This window comes from Astyanax mexicanus, chromosome 15, assembly GCF_023375975.1.
Source record: "Astyanax mexicanus isolate ESR-SI-001 chromosome 15, AstMex3_surface, whole genome shotgun sequence".
NCBI lineage: Eukaryota > Metazoa > Chordata > Actinopteri > Characiformes > Acestrorhamphidae > Astyanax > Astyanax mexicanus.
Window position 1 is genome coordinate 16,283,446 of NC_064422.1, and position 24,762 is coordinate 16,308,207.

General features: G+C 39.8%; 1 protein-coding gene and 1 long non-coding RNA gene across 14 annotated transcripts in view; both read left to right on the forward strand.

The window, feature by feature from the left end:
- LOC103038321 (calcium-activated potassium channel subunit alpha-1-like) overlaps positions 1–24,762 on the forward strand; it is a 162,206-nt gene that overhangs the window by 47,561 nt on the left and 89,883 nt on the right. The gene's annotated exons all lie outside the window — the stretch shown is intronic.
- Positions 24,145–24,728, forward strand: LOC125781187 (uncharacterized). The gene is made up of 2 exons (XR_007424325.1): positions 24,145–24,428; positions 24,542–24,728. It is a non-coding gene; the product is annotated as an uncharacterized LOC125781187 (long non-coding RNA).

Below are 24,762 nucleotides of genomic sequence, written 5' to 3' on the forward strand. Positions count from 1 at the left end.
TTAGTAAAGCTGATTTTTTAAAATACCAAATGCAAATGGTATTAAAAAGAGATCATTTTAAAAACAGAGGAATATTTAGTACAATAAAAAAAATCAAGTATAAAGCTAAGAAAGAAAATTACTTCTCATAAATAGTAGATTCTTATACTAAACTAATGTTATATCTAGTAAAAGCTAAAAACACTGGCATGGAGATATTGAAAGTGTTGATATACGGATATGAGTTCCTTGGTAAACATGCTGGATGCCAGTATTCAGATTAACAGTTCAGTGGAACACCAATGTTATAACAGAGCTTGTGATTAGAATTGAGTAAATATTGAATTTTGTATTTAGCATGAATTTGCTTAGGATACAGTTGTTCAGGATAGGAAGTGTGGGATTGCAGTACTATTTAAAAACTTTGAAAAAGTTGCCAGGAACAACAGATGATTAAAAAATGTAGATATGAGCCATATTTATTGGTCTACACATATACGAATGTAGTGTGTAACTAGTGCAAGGCTAGTTTGTAACTTCTGCCAGATTCTCATCATGGATTAGTAAATGTTAGTAAGTGCAATTGTTCTATAAAGCTTAGAGATACATATAGTATTAAAAAAAATAAAATACAAAATTTTAGCAATACAAAAATCATACTTTCTATATCAGTTTAATTAAAAAAATCCAGTAAGAAACAAAGAAAGAAAGAAGATTTTTCATAAATAGCTGATTATTTAACTGTGAAATATCTAGTAAAAGCTGAAGACCACTGAAATGGAGATGTTGCAGATGTTGTTGTGATATACAGATATGCGGATAAAGAGATATGCTTTGGAATTCTTGGGTAAACATTCTGGATGCCGGTATTCAAATTAGCAGTTCGGTGGAACACTGTGATGTTTTAACAGGGCTTATAATTAGAATTGAGTAAATATTGAATTTTGTATTTGTTCCAAAGGTCTGGATAGTTACGCTCGTCATCCAAAATAATTGCTGTACCCAGAAGGAATGTACAGTAGATGCAATGCAATGTAGAGGTTCCTAATGGTGTCCTACGAGAATCCATCCCATGCAGCGTAAAAGTTCTCACACAGATCCTGCAGATTTTGCGGTAGGCGTGGAGTGTTGATGACGTGGACATGTGATGTGATGGATTTGCCCTTGCCCTAATCTGATATATTAGCCACATAGTATACTGCTATGAACGAACACTGTCTCTGCTGCTCCATGCTGTTTACACAAGCAACATGTGCAGAGTTCCCTGCCCACAACCTCACAACTTCTTTTACTATGCTGACATATTTGATTTGAAAATGACTTAACTGATGCGAGTAATGCCTGCCGTTCTTTGAATGTTGATATGTGAAGAGGTCTTTTGTGGCCTCTTGGATGAGTCATCTCTGCACTCTTGGGGTAATTTTGGTCAGCAGTTTCCATTTCCAATGGTTCTCACTGTGGTTTGCTGGAGTCCCAAACTTTAGAAATGGGTTTATAACCTTTTCCAAATTATTAGATCTCAATTTCTTTATTACTGAATGTCTTTGGATATTGGCGTGATGTCTTTTGAGATGAGCTTTTGAGTATCTTTTAGTCTACTTTGATTTGTCGGCAGGTCCTGTTTAAGTGATTACTTGACTGAGAACAGGTGTGGCAGTAATTAGGCCTGGGTGTGGCTAGAGAAACTGAAACAGTTAAATTATGTTTTAACTTGTGGTACAAACACACACTTTTTCACACAGGAATATGTAGGATTAGAACAGGAACAGTTTAAAAACTGCATTTTGTATTAACTTGTGTTGTCTTTGACTAATATATATATATTTTTTGATGATCTGAAATATTGGGGGTAAACACCAACTTTTTCACACCACTGTATACGGCGTATGCTGTGGGGGCTGGTTTTCACAGTATGCCATTTTTTTTTGTGCATAACACCCAGGCAGGAGGTGTCAGACACTGGCACATAAGGTTCGGTACATCCCTTCACTACTACTGCTACTACTAGCGGGTTTATTTGATTTATCTGTTCTGTCTGAATAATCTAATTATCCGTCCCATCTCCGGGCAGAGCAGCCTGAATCCTCTCCCACAGCATCAGCTACGTCACACAGAAGCTTCACACTGAAGCTGGCAGAAGCTGTGATGTTCACGCCGTGTGTAACACCTGGCCTACACGCTACACGCTGCTGCTGCTGCTGTTATCTGAAACCATCAGCCTGGGGTTAAAGGAGACGCTAGTGTTAATCCAGTGAGGTGTATTATGGGTAGGGTCCTGATAATCACCTGGCATATTGGTGATGCTGGAGCTTATAGGGTTGGAAGTTCAGGATAATCTGATTGTAAAGGTACCTTGTTTGATTGGTTAGCGTTGGGTTAGCGTTTGCATTCATTCTGCACTTTATTTTATGGATCAAAACTATGTTTTTTGTGTGGCAGTGGATTATTTATGGATTTTTGATTAATCAAAAATGAAAAATGTATGATGCTATAAATACACAGCTATCACCTAATCAACCATGTACAACATACCATACAACAGTAACCAACATTTCATTTTTTTTAGCATGGCGGAAAAAAACAACAAAAGAAACATTAAACCCCACTGAATACTGGGATGAATTATAAAAGGGATTAATTGGAAGCCTGATTAATGAATATCTGGGTTATATTAAAGACACCATGTAAGTACACCATATCCTGGACTGCAGAGGTTCCACAGCTCAGTTTGGTAGAGGAGGGATAATGAGGCTCCTTGAGGCTGTGTTTCTCTGGGTCTAGGCTCGGACTAAGGCTGAACGATATGGATTAAAAAATAATATCTCTATTCTTTTTGATGAATGGCAATATACATTATATATCTCAATATTTATTTCCCATAAAGTAATAACATAAAGAAAAATACTGCTGAGACAAAGCTTCATTTCCCATTTATATTTGCTGCAGGTACTTTTATCATTCAGTGCCATCTCTTGTATATTCGAGAAGACTATTTGTCTATTTGTTGCAATATGCATTAAACCAAAATTTGACCGGTGCAAAAGTATGAGCACCCTTATCATTTTATTGATTTGAATACTCCTAACTACTTTTTACTGACTTACTGAAGCACAAAATTGAGCTTTGAACTTCATAGCCAGGTGTATCCAATCATGAGAAAAGATATTTAAGGTGGCCAATTGCAAGTTGTTCTCCTATTTGAATCTCCTCTGAAGAGTGGCATCATGGGCTCATCAAAACAACTCTCAAATGATCTAAAAACAAAGATTGTTCAACATAGTTGTTCAGGGGAAGGATACAAAAAGTTGTCTCAGAGATTTAACCTGTCAGTTTCCACTGTGAGGAGCATAGTAAGGAAATGGAATACTTTTCACCAATTTTGGTTTAATGCATATTGCACATTTTCTGTTAGTACAATAAACCTCATTTCAATCCTGAAATATTACTGTGTCCATCAGTTATCAGATATATCAAACTGAAATGGCTGTTGCAAACACCCAAATATTTAGAACTAAAAAAAGATTAATAGGGGTGCCAAAACTTTTTCATATGACTGTATATTATATTTTTTTGTATATTTACTAGTGTTTACATATTACCCAGCCCTAGCTTTTTGGCTGCAGCTTCAGAATGATTTTCTGTTTCTGCCTTTGTGAAGAAAAGCTTCACAAATGCATGTTTTGATGAGTTTGATGGGAATGAACTCCAGTGTTCTGTTCAGAACCCAGACCTTAACCCCACTGAATACTGGGATGAATTATAAAAGGGATTAATTGGAAGCCCGATTGATGAATATCTGGGTTACATAGAGGCTATAAGTACAACATACACTGGACTGCAGTGTTCCCACAGTCCAGTTTAGTGGAGGAGGGATAATGGGGGTCTGGACTCAAACCCCCAGTTCCAGTAAAGTATGATGTAAATGTCACAGCACACAAAGAACACAATTAGACAAATCCATCTTTTTTGCTGCAGCTTCAATAAAACCATGATTTTATGAGTTTCTTGTAAAAGAAATGAACACTGGGCTATAGATAAATTGTCAGTTTGAACGATGAACAGTTTAGGGAAGTCTCTTATCTGTTTTAAAATGACAAGAACACGGTTTAATGAGTTATGATATTGAGGAACTCCAGCGATCTGCACCAAGCTCTGACCTCAACCCCACTGGAAAATGGAATAAATTTATTGGGAAAATTAATTGTGAGCCAGGACTTGTCCAGCATCCTGTCCTGACCTGATCATGCTCTTTTTGGTGGAATGGTACAGGCTAGGGCTGCATGATATATTGTTTAAGCATCGTCATCGCAAAATAACTTAAGGCAATTAAATCAAACATGTCATGTTGAAATATTTTGATCCTTGACACAAGACGTAGATACACAGTGTTGTCTCTGTGTCTGTGTGAGTGACAGGCTGCTGCTGCCTGAGAAGTGGGAGGGGGAGGGGAGGGGGTGGCAGGAGTAAACACGAGGTAACCGCATGACCTCCATCCACATGGTTGGGTACGTGCTTGTAAACATGAACACGTGTCGAAAGCTGTGCACCTCAGTCCAGCACAGTTTTGCGCAGATATTTCCAGTTACAGCTGAATTCACGCTTTTAATCCCAGAAAAATGCTCTCATTTCAAAATACAGCGCGCTTAGCCGTTTACAATGCTAGCAATTGGGGCATAGCATTGCCCATACAAGGAAATCACTATTTTTACAACATTAACAAGTATCTCAAAGTAGCTCCAAACTTCATTGATAGAATTCTGAAAGCCCTGACATTTGAGAACTTTAAAAAACATTGTTTATACCAACAGTACCCTCAGCTAGTTCTCTGGAACCCGCCATCTTGAAATTAAGCCGACTAATGAGCATGAAGGATAAGGATGGTACTGTGTGTATAAACAGTATTTAGTTTTTTTTCCCTGTTCATTCACATTAATTGAAGTACACTTGGGATACAAGTTTACACAAACAGATTCACATACGTCTTGATCTAACTCAATTTTCGAAAATTTCTCCAAAATACCCTTTAAGTTTATTAAAAAAGATGGGGATTCCTTTGAAAACATTATATACGGCCTTAAAATCAGCCTTTTTTATTCATACAGTTTGGTAAAACATTGTTTCATCTCTGTCAGATTAATTCACAAACAGTGTTTTTAACAAATTACCTGTGCACTTTTAAAGTTCTCAGTTCCTTGTTTTAAATTTCTATTTCTATCTGTCAGGTTTGGAAATAATTTGAGCTTTTTATAGGTGTAAAAATATTGATTTATTCGCATGCATTGTAAAGTTGTTGAGAGCATCGGTTAAAAGCAGAAGTTTGTACTCTGTATCTTGTTTTACTACACCCAAAGTTCATTTCACACAGGATTTCTCCTTTAATTTAGAGTTGGGTTTAGCTGTTATTTAAAATACGATTTGAAAGGTCCATTGCTTTTAGTCAGTCCGCCGTGGACGGCGCTAAAGAATAACACATACAGAAATATCTTTGTTTTTATTTTTTATTTTTATTTTAAGGAGTCAAGGATTCAAGGAATCAAGGATACTTTATTGTCATTCGCATCACATGTGGTACATGAGTTGGAACGAAATTGTGATCTTATGATCCAGTTTACACCCAAGAGCTGTTGTTAAAATAGATAATATGGATAAAATAAGATGACAAAATAAAAGAAAACAATAAAAATAGAATAGAACAAAATAGGTAAAGATAAATACACAAAAAATTAAATAGGAAGAGTAGGCAGGTAGAGGCAACAGAAATATTTATAAATATTATTAACAACTCCAAGAGTTTTTTTTTTTTTTGCTTTCACTAAATAAACCATGAATAGTTGACTAGTGAAAGTTACTGTAATAAATAATTAGCTGTGCAACCTCTTTATCCTTCATGATTTTGATGTTAACCCCACTAGAGTGAAGTCATGGCAGTCTGATGGATAAGTCTGGGTTCAGTGTTCCCACAGTCCAGTTTGGTGGAGGAGGGATAATGGGGGTTCTTGGCTGGATTTCTGGGTCGGGGCTCGGTCAATGTCACAGCACACAAAGACCTTTTACACAATTCTACTTGTGAGAAGATCTGTTCTGTTCCAGAGTGGGACTCAAAGCGATCTCGATAAAGCCATTGTTTGATGAGTTTGATTTGGAAAAAGTCCAGTAGTCTGCACAGAGCTCTGACCCCCAAAGCCTCTAAACATTGGGGCAGATTCATTGCAATAAATGAAATATGAATTGTGAGCCAGATTTTCCTGTTCACTGTGAGTGCCTGACCAATTGGGCACAAATGTTTGAAATTCAGCCTGACCAATTGGGCACAAATTCATATACATAAACCTTGGGGTGAGTTGTTGCATTGGGTCCGGAAGGATAATGGAACATTCTGTACATTTCTGAAGTTGTGATTGTATTTAACATTGATTGATCCACATTGTCCTTTGTACTTTAATAGAATACGCCACAGAAGGCATTACCACCCACAGTGGACAGCTCAGCACAGTGCAGCAGATGGTAATGATCTTCAGCTGTGGTGTATGGCCAGAATTGTCTGTTTGAACAGAAAAGGGACATGCACGTCCAATGCAGGAGATCCCACACACATATCCTACAGATCTGTGCACCACTGTTTAGAATCTTGAGGAAATGGCAAAAGTCATGGGACACAATACTACTTTCTGTCCTATGACTTGATAAGTGGGTGAGTGAATAGCTGTGTAGGTGGAGAAGTGGGTGGATTAGTGGGTGGGCGAGTGGGTGGTTGGATGTCTGTGATTGGAGGATCGTTTGGAGTCACACTGGACAGCAATTATGTCAGTCTGATATTCTGGAGCCATCCGCAGTCTGGCTCCCATCCAATCAATACTGCAGTAATTACCGTCTTCAGAACATTCACTTACTAAATAATACACCACTCACCATTCATAAACACACTGAATGTGTGTTTGTGAATGTGTGTGCTTGTGTCTCTTTTTGGGAGGTCCAAATCACCCAGGATGATGAAATTTAGGGACATTTGGATAATTTCCGCAATGTTTTTTCTTCTCCAGGAAAACTAGCTGCTGCTAGAAAAAAGTAAAAAGGTTTTAGGTGGGCTAAATTACTGAATGTGTAATGGGTCAACCTAAATTGTAGGTGAAGCTAAATTTCCATACACTGAACTGGAGGTTGCTGGTGGAATAAGTGCCTAAATTTAATTTATTTAATAAAGTTGGACCAAACTAAACTTGGATTAAATGGGTAGAGCTTATCTGCTGTAGACTGACTGGATGGGGCTTAACTGCTGTAGGCTGAGTGGGTGTGGCTAGACTGATCTAAAATGGATATATGGCCCTAAATTGCTGTGCACATAATGGGTGGGGCTAAATTGTGGTAGGTTTAATGTGTGGGATTAAGCTGCTGTTGGGTAAATGGGTGGAGTTAATCTGCTGTAGGCTAAATAAGTAGGGCTAGACTGCTATAGACTGAATGTTGGGGCTTAACTACTGTAGACTTACTGGGGCTAAACTGCTGTACTTTGAAAGTGTGGAGCTAAACTGCTCTAAATTCGATAGGTGGGCCTAAATTGCTTTGCACAGACTGTGCGAGGCTGGACTGCTGTAGACTGACTGGGTGGAGCTAAACAACTATATACTGTGTGGGTGGGACTAAACTATTGTACACTATTGGACTAAACTGCTGTAAATGAAATGAATGGGATTAAACTGCATAGATGCATAGAGCTAACATGCTATGAACTAAATGGGAGGGACTAAACTGCTGTAGGCTGAATGGATGGAACTAGACAACAAAATACTGAATGGGTGGAGCTAATCTGCTCTAGGGTGAATAGGTGGTGCCAAACCTCTAAAGAATGGATAGGAAGCTTGATTACTGTAGGCTGTGTAGATGGAGCTAAACGTCTGTGCATTGAATGTGTGGGATGAAACTGCTATAGGTTGAATGGGTGAGGCTAAACAACTGTAGACTGACTGGGTGGATCTTAACAACTGTACTGTACCGAGTGGGTGGGGCTAAACTATTGTAAAAAAAAAAAAAAAAAAAAAAAACTATTGTGGGTGGGACTAAACTGATGTAAATTAAATAAATAGGATTAAACTGCTCTGTAGACTGAATGGATAGAGCTAACATGCTATGAACTATATGAGAGGGACTAAACTGCTATGGGCTAAATAGGTGGAGCTAATCTATTGTAGACAGAATGGGTGGAGCTTAACTGCTGTAGGATGAATAGGTGGAGATAAACTTCTAAAGACTGAATATGAAGCTAAATTACTGTTGACTGAATGGATGGACCCAAACTTCTATGCACTGAATATGTCAGATTAAACTGCTGTAAACTGCTGAATGGGTGAGTCTAAAAAAACTGTAGACTGAAAGGGTGGAGCTAATCTGCTGTAGGCTGAGTGGGTGGGGCTAAACTGCTCTAAAACGGATCGGTGGGCCTACATTGCTGTGCAGAGAAAAGGCAAGGCTAAACTGCTGTAGACTGAATATGGTGCTAAACTGCTGTAGACTGACTGGGTGGGGCTAAATTTCTGTAGACTAATTGGTAAAGCTAAATGCCTTACATTTCAATAGTGATTAGCTAATGTACAGTAGGTTTAATGGGTCAAGCTAAATTGTTGTGCGCTAAATTGGTGGAGCTAAATTTCCGTGCTCTGAATGGGAGGGACTAAAAGTGTTGCTGATGGAATAAAAGGTCATACATAGAGAAAAAAATTGGATAATTGACCATTTTGCAATGTTCCTGTATGTTCTGTATGGACATGTTTTTACATGGAAGCTCAAACTGAAACTTTGTAGAAGATAATGCGACATGTGGCCTTTAATGAAGCAGCCCTGTGCACTGGGCGAGTTTTTAGGTTACGTTATGCATATTGGAGAAATAGGCCTGAGGGGACAGACCAACAGAAAAAGAAAGAGACTGAAGATGAGAGAGCAAGAGAGAGAGAGAGCGTAAGAGCGAGTATCTGTGTGGCGTTAGTATGCTGTAGCTGGCAGTGCCCTGCGGATGGTCACTCGGAGTAAACAGTCTAATCTGCTTTAATTAGATTTCTCCTTCACACGTTCCATGTGTTCCACACGTTTCTTGATCCAGTTTATTTGATGTAGCAGTTATATAGTAATTCCTTTGGAGAGCTAATTGTCAAACAAAAGCAGTGACATTGTATGGAAATTGAGGCAAAAATTTTCACCATAATGTCAGATTTGCTGAAAGCAAGCTCAGCATCTCAGACCGCCTTCATTGAGTTTACTCAGCAGCCTAAAGGACCAGAAGCAGAGCAGATTTCCCCCTTGATTCCCATTTGTCCAGCAAGAGCAATGTCAGAGTAACAGTAAAAGTGCAGTTCATGTTTTTTATTACCAAACCATATACATTTCCATGAAGTTGCAGTGTGTCTTTTCTATTGTAACATCAGGAAAAGTACACCTTGCACTGCTAAAAACACACAAAAGCATGTATTAATTCTCTTAATTAATTATGGGTGTGTTTTTAGCATAACATGCAATAAACCAATCAGCATTTTACTTGCCATTCCCTTTAAGAGCCAACTGTCCAATACTTCTCAGCAGAGGAAACTGGGAACAGCAGAAACCCACCAAAGATCCCCAAGGTGAAGCAAGCGTTACAACTAAAAAAGTAATACGACAATGCATTTTATGTTGATGTAGAGTAATGTTATTTATTTTGTTTTCTGTTTATTGTTGATGTCAAAGTTTGCCTTGCTGCCAACAATTCACAATTCACAATTGACAATTCACTGCCAAGATAGCAATGAACGTGTGACTATTGACTGGTGTCTGTTTAGGTTGTATTTAATCAGTGGCGCACCTGTATTTACCATTGCCAAGATAGCAATACGCCAGAAATGTACCTGAACACACCTCACTTCCAAACCACCACGCCCATCAGCGTAGATATATTCACAAGCACTGTTGTTATTTAAACAACGCAAGCAGAGGGCATGAAAATAGACTTTTGGGGGGACTTTTGAAATTGAAAAATGGATAGGCTTTTTTGTAATTAAACCTATTTTTTTTATCTTGTAGCAGAACTACACATCAAACTGCGACCATCTAGAATAGGTGTTATACCTGTAGTGGTTTCACTTTTGACAAATGTTGCGCTGGCCATTGTTTTGCAGTAAAATATTAAAAACGACCATACATGTTTTGCAGCACCAGGACAATACAGCAGTCTGATTGTATAGAATATTGTGTATTACAATAATAGTTTATTGTGGAGCCTGAAGCCGTTTTTCTATATGACTGTCAGAAAACTTCCAGAACATCAGGCAGGTCTTGTAGGTGGTTCCTGGTATGCAGTGGTAATTACCTACCAGATTTGCTCTAAAGAAGGGTAACCGGTAAACTGACGACAGTCTCACTTATCCTCATATAGGTCCCACTAACAGAACTTTAAAAACTAGAACTTTATAAATCTGCTGTAATGTCTTGGTAATGTCAGATATCACAGAACATTTTCAGAGGTCTTATGGAGTCCATACTCCAATGGGTTAAAGCTGTTTTGGTGGATCAAGGTGGGACAGATATGCTGTCTTTTCAGTTTTCTCAGTTTGGCTGGATCCTGTAGACAGTTGATTTCTCTTTGCTTCACTCTCTCTCTCTTTTTTGTCTCTCTCTGTGGGTACCTCTCTCACTCTTTCTGTGTTGTTTGTGGGCCGACAGCATGGCCCAGAGGAATTCTCCTGCTCGGCGAGTCCGTCCATGTTGTCATTCATTTCTTTCTTCAGCGCACACGGTGAGCCAGCCAATTAGACTCACCTCACTGAGTCCACAGTGAAGCTGCACTTCATCCATACGTCAATCTGGGCAGCTTCCACAGTCTGGTCTCACATCCATCTCACTCTGAAGGCTGTTAAACACCGAACCCAGTGTAAATAAACAACACAAATGCATGAAATATTCATTTTCTGCATTAGGAATAAACATACCAGGTGCAAGGTGCGGTTCATGCCCAACAACCAAATATCTTCAACTGCCAACAGATATTTGATTAAATATCAGGTCATGCAGGTAAAGCAGCATTTATTGATTAACTTTCTGTTAATGGTGGAAGACTGGACTTGGATTTGTTACTCAAACTTAAAAACTTAAAAAATGGAATCTTAAAACTGGAATCGCCATCAGAGACTTTATTTGACTAAATTTGTGAGACTCTGAGATCTAAAACTTGGCTTTAACTTGTTCTCAGAGATTTGAGACCTGGCTCTTGTTCTCAGAGACTCGAGATGTGGCTCTTGTTTCCAGAAAACCAAGACTTGTCTCTTGTTCCCAGAGACTCAAGACTTGGCTTCAGCTTGTTGCCAGAGTCTCAAGACTTGGCTCTTCTTCCCAGAAACTCAAGACTTGGCTTCAACTTGTTCCCAGAGAGCCAAGACTTGACTTCAGCTTGTTCCTAGAGTCTCAAGACTTTGCTCTTCTTCCCAGAGACTCAAGACGTGGCTCTTGTTCCCAGAGACTCAAGACCTGGCTCTTGTTCCCAGAAAATCAAGATTTTGCTCTTGTTCTCAGAGACTCGATATTTGGCTTCAGCTTGTTCCCAGAGACTCAAGACTTGGCTCTTCTTCCCAGAAACTGAAGATTTGGCTTCAGCTTGTTCCCAGATATTTGAGACTTGGCTCTTGTTCTCTGAAACTCAAGACTTGGCTTCAGCTTGTTCCTAGAGACCCAAGACTAGGCTTCAGCTTCTTTACAGAGACTCAAGACTTGGCTCTCGTTCCTAGAGATTTGAGGCTTGGCTTTTGTTCCCAGAGACTCAATGACTTGAAACTTGGCTTTAACTTGTTCCCAGAGACTCGAGACCTAGCTCTTGTTCTCAGAGACTCGAGACTTGGCTCTCGTTCCCTGAGACTCAAGATTTTGCTCTTTGTCTCAGAGAATCGATATTTGGGTTCAGCTTCCCAGAGACTCAATGACTTGAAACTTTGCTTTAACTTGTTCCCAGAGACTCGAGACCTGGCTCTTATTCTCAGAGACTCGAGACTTGGCTCTTTTTCCCAGAGACTCAAGATTTGGCTTCAACTTGTTCCCAGAAACTCAAGACTTGGCTTCAGCTTGTTCCCAAAGACTCAAGACTTGGCTTCAGCTTGTTCCCAGAGACTCAAGACTTGGCTCTTATTCCCAGATACTCAAGATTTGGCTTCGGCTTGTTCCCAGAGACTCAAGACTTCTTTTTATCTTGTTCCCAGAGTCTCAAGATTTGTCTCTTGTTCCCAAAGACTCGAGAACCGGCTTCAACTTGTTTCATAAGACTCAAGACATGACTCTGACTTGTGCCTGGAGACTTGAGACTTGATCTGATTCTTACCCAAAGACTTAAGTCTTTGCTCTGAGCTCAGGCTTACAGTCAGAGATGCAACTGAAATTTGCACTTTAAAGACTCAACTCTGACTTTCACCTCACAGATTTGAGACTCCTTTATCAGACTTGCATTTAAAGACCCAGGATTCAAATGCTTTGTACACAGCTCAAATTTCAGTCTGAGCAGCTTTTAAGGTGATTGTCATGTGATGAAACCAAACTAGGGTTATGGTTAGGGTTCCTTTGAACCTTTTGATATCTCTTAACAGTTCTGGAACACAAATGATCTGTCAGCTTGGTTTTGGTTGTTGGCATGTAAAGGTGATGAGACCTAGCGACAATTGGAAAAACACACACAGTGTAAGTACCTGTGTGTTTGGAGACATAAATATAGCACAGCTGACCTCTGCCTCACCTCTGTGCAGACCCTTCTTGGCTGTGCCAGCTGCCGGGGTCAGGAGGTTAAGGGGTGTTTTATTGATGTGTAAAAATGCTGTAGATTGTGATGATGGCTGTATTCTCAGAGCTCCAGCAGATGGCTGGCAGCTCAGTCTCTTCATTAGAGCAGTTGGGCAGTGTGTGCAGTGGTGTGTGTGTGTGTGTGTGTGGCGGTCTGTGTGTGTGCGGTGGTGTGTACAGTATACGTGCGGTGGTGTGTGTGTGTGTGTGTGCTGGGCTGTGTGTTCGTTGACGGAGTCTGGGGCAATGGAGCGACTACTGGGAGAGACTGTGTGTGTGTGTGTGTGTGTGTGTGTGTGCTGTTGGAGTGTGTAATTTGTGTGTTACTGTACTGGATCTTTTCCACTGCACCTGCAACCTCAGTGCACAAACAACCTTACTGTCCTTCTTCCTTTTCCATCCTTAATCTACTGCACACAACTTGATTGGTAGTCAAATTGCCTTTTTTCTAAGTTTAATCTCTAATAACTCAAAAATTCTACAGTACTATAACTCAATACTTTCATCATTAATAGTATAGACATGATTATTGAATAATGTGATAGTGTCATTTAGTAAATGTTTGATTTGCTGGTTTTACAGGACTCCAAAATCTGGTTTAGACATTTTACCCCCTAAATTTTACTTACAATTATTCCAAAATAATACAGCAATATAACTCAATACATATGTCATTAATAGTATAGAAAGGTTTATTCAAGAATTTAATGGTGTCATTTAATAACAGTTTGATTTGCTGGTTTTACAGGACTTCAAAATCTGGTTTATGCAAAATCAAATAGACATTTTATCCCCTAAATTTAACTTACACTTATTCAAAAAGCTACAGTAATATACCCTGATACTTATATCATTAATAGGATAGAAAAGATTCTTCAAGAATTTAATAGTGTAATTTGATAACAGTTTGATTTGCTGGTTTTACAGGACTCCAGAATCTGGTTTATGCAAAACGGAATAGACATTTTATCCACTAAATTTAACTTACAATTATTCCAAATGCTAGAGTAATATACCGTGATACTTATATCATTATTAATATTCAAGAATGTATTGATGTTATTTATTAAAAGTTTGTTTTTTTGGTTTTACAGAACTCTAAAATCTGGTTTATGCAAAACCGAATAGACATTTTTCCTTAGTTTAACCTCTCATTACTCCAAAATGCTACAGAAGTACTTATATCATTAATATTCATAAATGTATTGATGATATTTAATAGCAGTTTGATTTGCTGGTTTTATAGGACTCCAAACTCTGGTTTATGCAAACTAAATAGATATTTTTCCATATGATGCAGTAAAATTATTACAAATTATTACTCAAATACATGAGAAGGTTATCTTTATGCATTTAGTGGTGGGACATGATAATCCTTTAATTTTTATGTTTTATAGAACTCCAAACTCTGGTATATATACAACCAAAGAGGGAAATTTCCTTAATTCAAATTCTTACAGTGCTTTTATTTGAAACATACATTATTATTAATACTATTACAAGTGTTCTTCAATCTGTGTCATTTAATAATCCTTCGATTTTTTTATTTTACTTTATAGGAGTCTAAATTCTGGTCTATTTGTCACATTTTACCATCCCATTACACCACTTTCCTACAGTAACATAATTAGAAAATTAAATGATTAATACTGTGGAAAGTGTTTTTTTTTTTTTTTTTTTTTTTTATAATTTTATTGATTTTCTTCCCTAATTTACACGGCAAATCACCCAACCCACTCAATTGGACTTTCCCTTTCACTAGTAATGCACTAACACCAGGAGGGTGTTAGTGATACATTTGAAGTCAGTCACCGCCTCTTTTTAAACAGCTGCTGATGCAGCACTACCGAGTAGCATCACAGCACACTCAGAGGAAAGCACAGCGACTTGGTTCTGATACATCAGCTTTTTTTTTTAAGACATCAGTGGTGTCATTTGATTTGACATCTAGATTTTCTTCTTTAATAATAAGACTTCTAATCCTGGTCTGTACATAACGTAATGTTTAAAATATAGTGCAATTAACTTAAAAACAGATTAATTTTATTTTTAGTAAGAGAAAGCCTGCATTTCCAAAATGTTACACTTTTCTACAGCTGACATATTTCACATTAATCTACGTCTTCTTATTCTCTGACCCTGAATATAGTGCAGTATTCTCTGTATCATGATATGTATCGTATCGACAGGTTCTTGCCAGTTCTTACTACACCTCTAAAACTCTATACTGCCCCCAAGTGTACTGTTATTTACTTTATTGCACTGCCCCCACCCCCAGGCTTTACTGCCCCTGACTCTTAATACCTCTACCCCCCCCTCCCCCCCCGCTCTAATAATCTGCTTTGTGGAGATGAATCCCTCTATCTTTCTCTCTCTGTCTTTGTATGTCAGACTCTATCACTCACATGCAGCTGTTTCCAAAAAAAGCTTGAAAGAGTTCTGTATTCACTTTTACCTCTATTGTTTGTGTGTGTGTGTGTGTGTGTATGTGTGTGTGTTTCCTAGTGTACTCAGAGAAACTCAGCCACTGGTGGCTGAGGGTCGGCTGGAGGCCATTTACTCAGTGTCCATTCTCACTGAGTGTGTGTGTGTGTGTGTGTGTGTTGGTACGCATACCTGTTGACTGGTCTGTCCTCCAGTTTCAAAAGCAGTTAGTTAATGAGATGGAGTTGACCTTTGACCCCTGAAAGCGTATCCCGGGGTAACGTCAGTAAACATGGCTGGAACAGGTGTGTGTGTGTGTGTGTGTGTGTGTGTGTGTGTCCACTGTTCTGAATATACAGTACTGACCAAAGGTTTAGAGAAGACCAATATTGGTGTCACTAAAGCCATCATAGCAGTGTCTAAATGCAGATATCATCAAAGTATATCATAATAACCTCACTAGCATACAGCTCTGGAATAAAAATGAGAGACCACTTCAGCTTCTGAATCAGTTTCTCTGATTTTGCTATTTACAGATATATATTTGAGTAAAATGAACATTTTTGTTTTATTCTATAAACTACAGACAACATTTCTCCTAAATTCCAAATAAAAAATAGTCATTTAGAGCATTTATTTGCAGAAAATGATTAATAGCTAAGAGATTCAGAAATCAATATTTGGTGGAATAACCCTTGGTTTTAATCACAGTTTTCATGCATCTTGGCATGTTCTCCTCCAGCAGTCTTACACACTGCTTTTGGATAATTTTATGCCTTTACTCCTGGTGCAAAATATCAAGCAGTTCAGCTTGATTTGATGGCTTGTGATCATCCATCTTCTTCTTAATTACATTCCAGAGGTTTTCAATGTGGTAAAATCAAAGAAATTCATAATTTTTAAGTGGTCTCATTTTTTTCACACCTGTATAAAACTTGCATATCTTAAGATTAGATCGAGCTGTTAATAACTTATTAATAACTTACGGAACCTTTAAATGGGAGGGCTTAATGACTGCAGGATCTACCTATTGGCTAGCCAGGTCAGACCACTGCCGTAGCAATTTAAGATGAGAATCACTGGCATGTTAGCGCCCCATTAGTGATGCTGGATGAGCCTGGTTCTTTGCATGCTAATGCCACGTTAGCAGTGTTGAGCGATGCTAGTATTAATCCTGCATTATGCATTTAGTTTTGTGAAAGGAAACCTCTACAACATGGCCCTGGTAACCAGTTGACCCTTTAGTGGAAAAGAAGCCATAGAATCTGAACCAAAGCCAAGATTTTACAGTAGCTGAGACAAAATCAAAATAAGGCACATCTATTCCAAATGAGGCCTGAGAATTTGTACTAGTTGATTTAATGCAAGGCCAGATACTGGGGCTTTGTGGTAGTCAAAAATTAGTCATGCGCAGTTGAATATAACAACTATAATTGCTGATAAAAATCTCAGTTATGTGTCTGTGAAACACAGATGAGAAAGAGGTAAAGACTGAGAGAGAGAGAGAGAGAGATGCTGGTTCAGGTCTCAAAATAGACCCACAACACCTGAGTCAGTGTTAGCCAGTCGTGCATGTGGTCAGCTGATCTTTAGACCGGCCTCAGTAGACAAAATCCAACACACACGCTTATCTTTTTATAGCAGAGCGAAAGCACTGAAATCGTCTTCATAAACCCAGATATGAAACTTTATTTACATCCATACAGATATGAATTCTGAGGTAAACTCTGCTGATGTAGTTTTATTGTTTAACTAGCCCTTAGCCCTATATTGGGGTCAGTTTCTGACAACAGAGCTGCTTTTGTTTTAATATTATTAGATAAAATTCTATATTTTTTATTATTTTTATTTCTACTTGCTCTGGTAATTACAGTGGCGTGCAAAATTTAGGACAATTACTGTAACTGTGAACAGTTGAACAAGTTGAAGATGAGGGGCCCTATTTTAGGGACGTGAGGGAGCGTCACAGGTTTGCTGGTTTCAGACCAGCAAGATTGTGGGGCCAGAACCGGCTTTTATGGACAAGAACCTCTGATTTTGTGGTGGAAATGCAAAGAACTGCTCGGGAACCTGGCACCAGCACCGGCACCGGCAACATGTCGGTGGAAAAGTGCCTTCAGTGTAGTGTTGCCGGGCTGCATTTACTAGCGCTAACCGTGGCTAAGCGTGGCGACACCCCTGTTCCTAACTAGTGTCGCATAATATGCCTTATAGTCCGGTGCACCTTATGTATAAAAAAATAGACCAGAAAATAGACGTTCATTGATAGTGCACCTTATAGTGCGGAAAATATAGTAACTAAACACATCTCACTTCCAAACCACCACGCTCAATGTAGATATATTCCTAAACAACATTGCTATTTTAATGGTGCAGTGGAGTGTACAACATGGCCCAAAATTCTCATAAAGGTTAAAAAAGTAAAAAAAATAAAAAAGGAAAATAAATTTTTCTTTGACTTTTCACATGAAGATGTAAGAATGGAATCAATTAAATCAGAAAGCAAAGAGAATGGCTTCTGGTAATAGATATAATGATCCTAAACACACCTTAAAGTACAAAATACACAAGCTGAATGTTTTACAATGCTCCTCACTGTCTCTTGATCTGAACATCACTAAAAATCTGTGTATAGATCTCAAAAAAGCTCCAGGAATCTCACAGATGTGTCTTCTATAGACTTGACAGCTCATTCAACTTCACACAAGCCTTAACAGAGGGAACATTGGGAGGTGAGGGCGAGTTCAAGAACAACCGTTGAAAGCTTGCTTATCTTCCCTATTCCTTATCACACATGTGCTCTAGCCTCACAAAGTGTTAGAGCATGATATCTGATGAAAAGAGACTACACCCTTATCTATAGACTATAGAAGATGAGTTCAAGCACTGTCCTCAATCTTCTTTTCTTCTCACAAGAAGTTAAAGCTCGTTAACTGTAACTTCTAGGAAAATGTCAGCTAACAGTTTTACTGCATAAGAATTAAGAATGAGCCACTAATGCAGTAATACCAAGATACAATAAAATAGAGTAGGTGTTTCTGATAAAGTGGCCACCAGTGCATGAAAGAACAAGATACAGTAGAGTAGAGAAGGTGTTTCTAATAAAGTGGCCACCAGTGAGCGAAAGCATAAGATACGGTAGAATAAAGTAGGTGTTTCTAATAAAGTGGCCACCAGTGAGTAGAAGCTTTAGATACAGTACAGTAGGTGTTTCTAATACCACCAACGAGTGGAAGCACAAGATACAGTAGAGTTAGTGTTTCTAATAAAGTGGCCACCAGTGAGTGAAAGCATAAGATACAGTATAGTAGGTGTTTCTAATAAAGTGGCCACCAGTAGGTGGAAGCATAAAATATAGTACAGTAGGGTGTTTCTAATAAAGCGGACACCAGTGAGTAAAAGAACAAGATTCAATAAAGTAGAGTAGGTGTTTTTAATAAAGTGGCCACCAGTGAAGGGAAGCATATGATACAGTAGAGTAGGTGTTTCTAATAAAGTGGCCACCAGTGAGTGTTAGCATAAGATACATTAAAGTAGAGTAGATGGCCACCAGTGATTGAAAGCACAAGATACAGTAGAGTAGGTGTTTCTAAAGTGGCCAACAGTACATTAAAGCACAAGGTAAAGTAAAGTATGTGTTTCTAATAAAGTGGCCACCAGTGAGTGAAAGCACAAGGCACAATAGATGTTTCCAATAAATTGAAATTGAAATGTTTTTGTGGTTATTTTTTGTGCATTAAATAACGCCCCCTAAAGGGCCAATCAAGGGTATCATAGCTGTTTTTGAGCACCATGCAAAACATTAATCAGACAGCGAGTCCGAGTACAATATTCATGCACTGCTGATGTAAATATAAAAGCTATTACAGTGTTTATCAACATGGCCATCCAGTGAACCCACGGTTAATGGCTCCTGCTGGATGTTCTGGCGAGTGTTCTGCGAGTGTTTAGCGTGGGGGCCGGCCCTTCGGAGGACCCCGCCATTGAGAGGGCGAGCAAAAATTAAAAATGCATGCTGGAGTTTTCTCATCAGCAGGGATCAACAGTAGAGCAGCGACAATGCTATTTCCCATCACGGAAAAATAATCGGCCTGCAGCTCATCCATTATGCATGCTGAGAGCTGCTGCGATAAAGAACGAGGCAGAGGAGGCCATTGTGTAACGTAGAACCAGATCCAGCCATACACGGTCCATCCTGCTCCTTAAATACATTATGTAAAAGACCAGCTCGCAGTCCAAGCTTAGATAAACCTTGTCTGATCTCTGATGCCCTCCTTAGTCTGATTTACTCTGTCCTTTGTCATGTCCATTCTTGTCTGATGCCTTGTTTCCTTTTATGTCTGATCTCAGCTTTCCCCGCTTTGTTGTTCATGTCAAATCTTTCGTTATTTTTTTTTACATTTTTTTTTTTTTTTGGCTGGTGTGTTCCTGATGAAAGCCAGTTTCATCAGAATGTTTTTTTTTATGGTCTTTGCAACCAAACTTGAGAAAGCTTTCGATTTCAAGTTGAATTCACTTTTTCTTGGTGTTTGTGAAATACTATAGATCTCTCTGAGTTGTATATGCATGCTACATTAAACTGTTCTTCGGCATCCCTTTTCTGCAGTAGCTAGTAAAAGAAAATCCTCAGAAATACAAGTTGATCAGAGAGATCTTAGGGTGTCGACATCAACCGGTGAGTTCATGGGAGGAAGGCAGGTAGGTGTTCTGCTGCAGTTCTGCTAGCCAATCAGAGGCGATATATATATATTTGCATGTTTGAATATTAATGAGCAAGAGCCAAGAGACCTCTAATCCAGGGTACTAAAGCAGAGCTAAATAGAAACACCTGAGCACTTTTTTAATCAAAAAATGGCTCACATGGCATTTATTAATACTAGAGAACACAACTAGACTGTTTAAAATGAATGAAAAAATGATGGAATGAGACTTTTGAAGTAAAACAAGTTTTTTCTTTACTTAGTTGAGCAGTTCTTACCATAATCTGGATAAACTTCACTGATTCTCTCAAACACATTAACCCTTTCAGACCATGCATCCATTTCAATAGTCCATTTGTGTGTGATGTGTGTTCTTCTTTCTTGCATATTTTAGCACTTAACACAGAGTAAGCCCTATAGTCAATTAGAACAGACATTTATCAGCCAGTCAAACAGCAGCTTAGCCCCATTAAAATCTGCACAATGAAATAAAGCATGGCAGCATCCCAGCTATATGGAGATTTTTCCCCCATCATGTTGTCGGTTTTAACGCTTAGGAATTGCGAGTCCACTGAAATAAACATAAAATATAAATAATATATGTAATTATCATTTACTTATTATTTAAGTCATGTATTTACAGAATAAATACATGTTTTTTTTTAGTGCATCGCATCATGGAATCATTTAGGTTTGCAAGGGTTAAGTGGTGAAGAAATTCAAGTAATTAACTCTTGACATGTTCAGCACAGCTGTTAACTGAAAGCTGAACATTTCAGGTGACTATACTTCATAAAGCAGACTGAGAAAATCCAGCCAAGGTGTGCGAAACTGTCATATAAACAAGAGGTGCTACTTTGAAGTGTTTTAATCTACAATGCAGAAGGTATTTTTAAAAATGAAAAACTTGATTGATAAAAAAATGAATTTAAAGTACTGTATATGTTTTGTAGCAGAAAAGTAGTCAAAAGCGTAAACATGTTGCAGCGGCTAATATTTTACAGTGGAACCTATTTTAAGATTATCAGCTTTTTTTTTTATTATGTTATATTAATTATTCCAATAATTACCGTATGAATTGTATTTTGGTTTAAACCCATTCTTCTCTCCCATTTCTAAACTCTCTCTGTGCTGTAAAATGCTTCTGAATCTGTGATGATAAAATGTGGTATCTTGGTTTTGCATCAGGTGTACTGCAGTCATTTTATCCGTGTATGATTCTGACCCTGTGGTCTTCTATTCCCCCAGCCCCACAGAGAGACAAGACAGAGAGCGAGAGATGAAAGGATAGAGATAGCATGGAGATGGAGAGAGATCGAGGACAGATATAAAGGAAAGAGAGAGAGAGAGAACGAGGGATGTATAAAGGAAAATCTCAAATCTCATCAGTCAGTCTGAGTGGGTGTGTTCATCCTCCTGGTCGGGGAGATTTAGTGTAATACGGGCTCCTGTGGTGCAGTGTGAGAGATGATAAAAAAGTGCTGTAATTCAGGTACACACACTCGTGCAGTCGCACACTCTGTGGTCACATGTCTTACTGAGCCGTGACGACCCGTGTGAATATTGCACCTGTTACAGAATAAGACAGATATCTGAGTGTTACATAATCCAACCAGCTGTGAACAAATCAGGCAGGTGCTGAACATGGATTTACACTGTACCTTTATATACAACAGAGAACTGTCCTTCCACTAAGACTCAGGTCTATTTAGACTCAGGACTATTCAGATTCAATGTCCACTGGTCTATTCAGACTCAGTATCTACTTAGACTCAGGTCCACTCAGACTCAGGTCCACTCAGACTCAATGTCTACGTAGACTCAGGTCTGCTGAGAAATCAGGTCCACTCAAACTCAGGTACAGTATATTCAGACTTGGGTCCATTTAGACTCAATGTCCATTTAGACTCAGGTCTATTCAGACTCAGTGTCCACTTAGACTCAAGTCTATTCAGGCTCAATGTCCACTTAGACTCAGGTCTATTTAAGACTCAGTATCCACTTAGACTCAGTTCTAGCAGGAAAACTCTAGAAACAAAGTGCAGCAAGAAAGATTTAATCCCAATAAACACGTATGACAATTAGTAATAGTGAATATAGTGTATATAGAGTCTTTGGCGAAAGCCCCGTCGAAGCCCAGGTCCGCAGCGTCTGGAACCTCGCAGATCCTGCCGTACTTGTACGGCGGGGGCGGAGCCTATCCCCAAAAATATAAAAGATATAATTACCCACAGGAGGATCCTTTACCTGGTTCACGTATTCTGGAAGGAAAACAGTTATAAACAAGCTTGAATAAGGTGTTCAAGATTAAAGTGTTATTTGCTGAGTACGTGTGCATTACAGTAGTTGCGCTCATGTTTTGATAGCATACATTTATTAGGTTCGTTGTATACAAAGTACTTGTATACACTGCTTGAGGCTATTTTAGAAGCGTATGATAAGCGTAACGTTGACGTGATCAGCATGAGAAAACACTGCGGACTAACAATACATTAAGCCTTTGAGGGGCACAACTTTTGGACGCCGTCGTAGCAAAACGCGGACTACGAGTCCAAAGGGAATAAGAGCGGGCACGGCCCGCTGTGCAGCAAAACGCGGACTACGAGTCCAAAGGGTATAAGAGCGGGCACGGCCCGCTGTGCAAAAAAAAAAAAAAAAAACTCAGACTAGGAGTCTATGAGCATAGGAACGGGCACGGCCCGTGTTGATATCTAGGAGCATAAGGAGTAGGATATTTGAGCGAGCGCGAGCTGTCGTGGCAGTACGTTATAACAGTATATTCATTTGACGTCTGTATAAAAATCTTACAACCGCCTCCAGTTGGTCCAGTGGGTATTTAGAGCGGGCACGGCCCGCGATCGCAGCAGCGAGGACTACGAGTCCAGGGTTAATAGAGCGGGCACGGCCCGTGATCGCAGCAGCGCGGACTACGAGTCCAGTGGGTATTAGGGCGGGCACGGCCCGAGAATTAAACTTTCCATTATCATTGACTTATAACATTTTACTGATGATTGTTATTAGACACCTTATAAGTCATGATGCGAACAAAGCAAATATAACAGGGGAAGCGAAATTAATGTCAAAACAAATGTCAGGAAGCACCAAATGCAGAACCAAGGACAGACTGTCCTTGGAGAACACCCCCAAAACCAAAGGACCAGGGAAATTAACATCAGCACAAACCATAAGACATAAAGCAACGACAAACCGGATCGGATACTTAACATTGAGGCACGGAATTTGCACAGCAGTACGTCGAAGCAACCCGTGATCGGTAAATGCGCAAAACTTCGGCCACTAAAAAAGTTTCAAGGCAATAGCAACCGCTGCCCACGGCGTTGAGTAATATGTTAATCCACGGAATCGTAAAAGTAGAATTTCTGCAAGAAATGTACATGCCAATCATGAAACAAAACATAGCACAGGCAACACAAAATTAACCCAATAAAAGGCAGCAAATCACCAGAATTAGACCAGGTACGGAGTCAGTGCAGTCCACGAATCACGTAATCGAGAACCTGTGCAGTACTGTACATACAAGCAGCATCGGACACGAGTCCAATCAAGCAGCGGAGCGGGCACGGCCTGAGACAATAAACAACGCGGACAGCGAGTACAGTAAAGCATTAGAGCGGGCACGGCCCGAGACAATAAACAACGCGAGCTGCGAGTACGGTAAAGCATTAGAGCGGGCACGGCCCGAGACAATAAACAACGCGAACTGCGAGTACGGTAAAGCATTAGAGCTGGCACGGCCCGAGATAATAAACCACGCGGACTGCGAGCCAGTAAAGCATTAGAGCGGGCACGGCCCGAGATAACAACGCGGACTGCGAGTACGGTAAAGCATTAGAGCTGGCACGGCCCGAGATAATAAACCACGCGGACTGCGAGCCAGTAAAGCATCAGAGCGGGCACGGCCCGAGATAATAAACCACGCGGACTGCGAGTACGGTAAAGCATTAGAGCTGGCACGGCCCGAGATAATAAACCACGCGGACTGCGAGTACGGTAAAGCATTAGAGCGGGCACGGCCCGAGATTATAAACGATGCGGACTGCGAGTATAGCAAACCATTAAAGCGGGCACGGCCCGAGATAATAAACCACGCGGACTGCGAGCCAGTAAAGCATTAGAGCGGGCACAGCCCGAGATAATAAACGATGCGGACTGCGCGTACAGTAAACCCTTAGAGCGGGCGCGGCCCGAGATAGTAAACAACGCGGACTGCGAGTACAGTAAACCATTAGAGCGGGCGCGGCCCGAGATAGTAAACAACGCTGACTGCGAGTACAGTAAACCATGAGAGCGGGCACGGCCCGAGATAATAAACAACGCGGACTGCGAGTACAGTAAACCATGAGAGCGGGCACGGCCCGAGATAATAAACAACGCGGACTGCGAGTACAGTAAACCATTAGAGCGGGCACGGCCCGAGATAAGAAACAACGCGGGCTGCGAGTACAGCAAAGCATTAGAGCGGGCACGGCCCGAGGTAAACAACGCGGACAGCGAGTCATTAAAGCATTAGAGCGGGCACGGCCCGAGGTAAACAACGCGGACAGCGAGTCATTAAAGCATTAGAGCGGGCACGGCCCGAGATAATAGGCAGCGCAGAAAGCGAGACATTAAAGCAGTAAGTAGAGCAGGCACGGCCCGAGACAATAAGCAGCACGGAAGCGAGTACAGAAAAGCAATTGAACGGGTACGGTCCGAGATAAGAAGCAGCGCAATAGGCACTTGCGACGAGCAAAACAGCTGCATAACAATGCTTTATAACAAAAAACGTATTACAACCAATTATGAAATTTACAAAATAGCGCCACTTCGACAAAATAACTTAAAACAAATGAAACAGTCAATACAATCACCCAATAAGAAA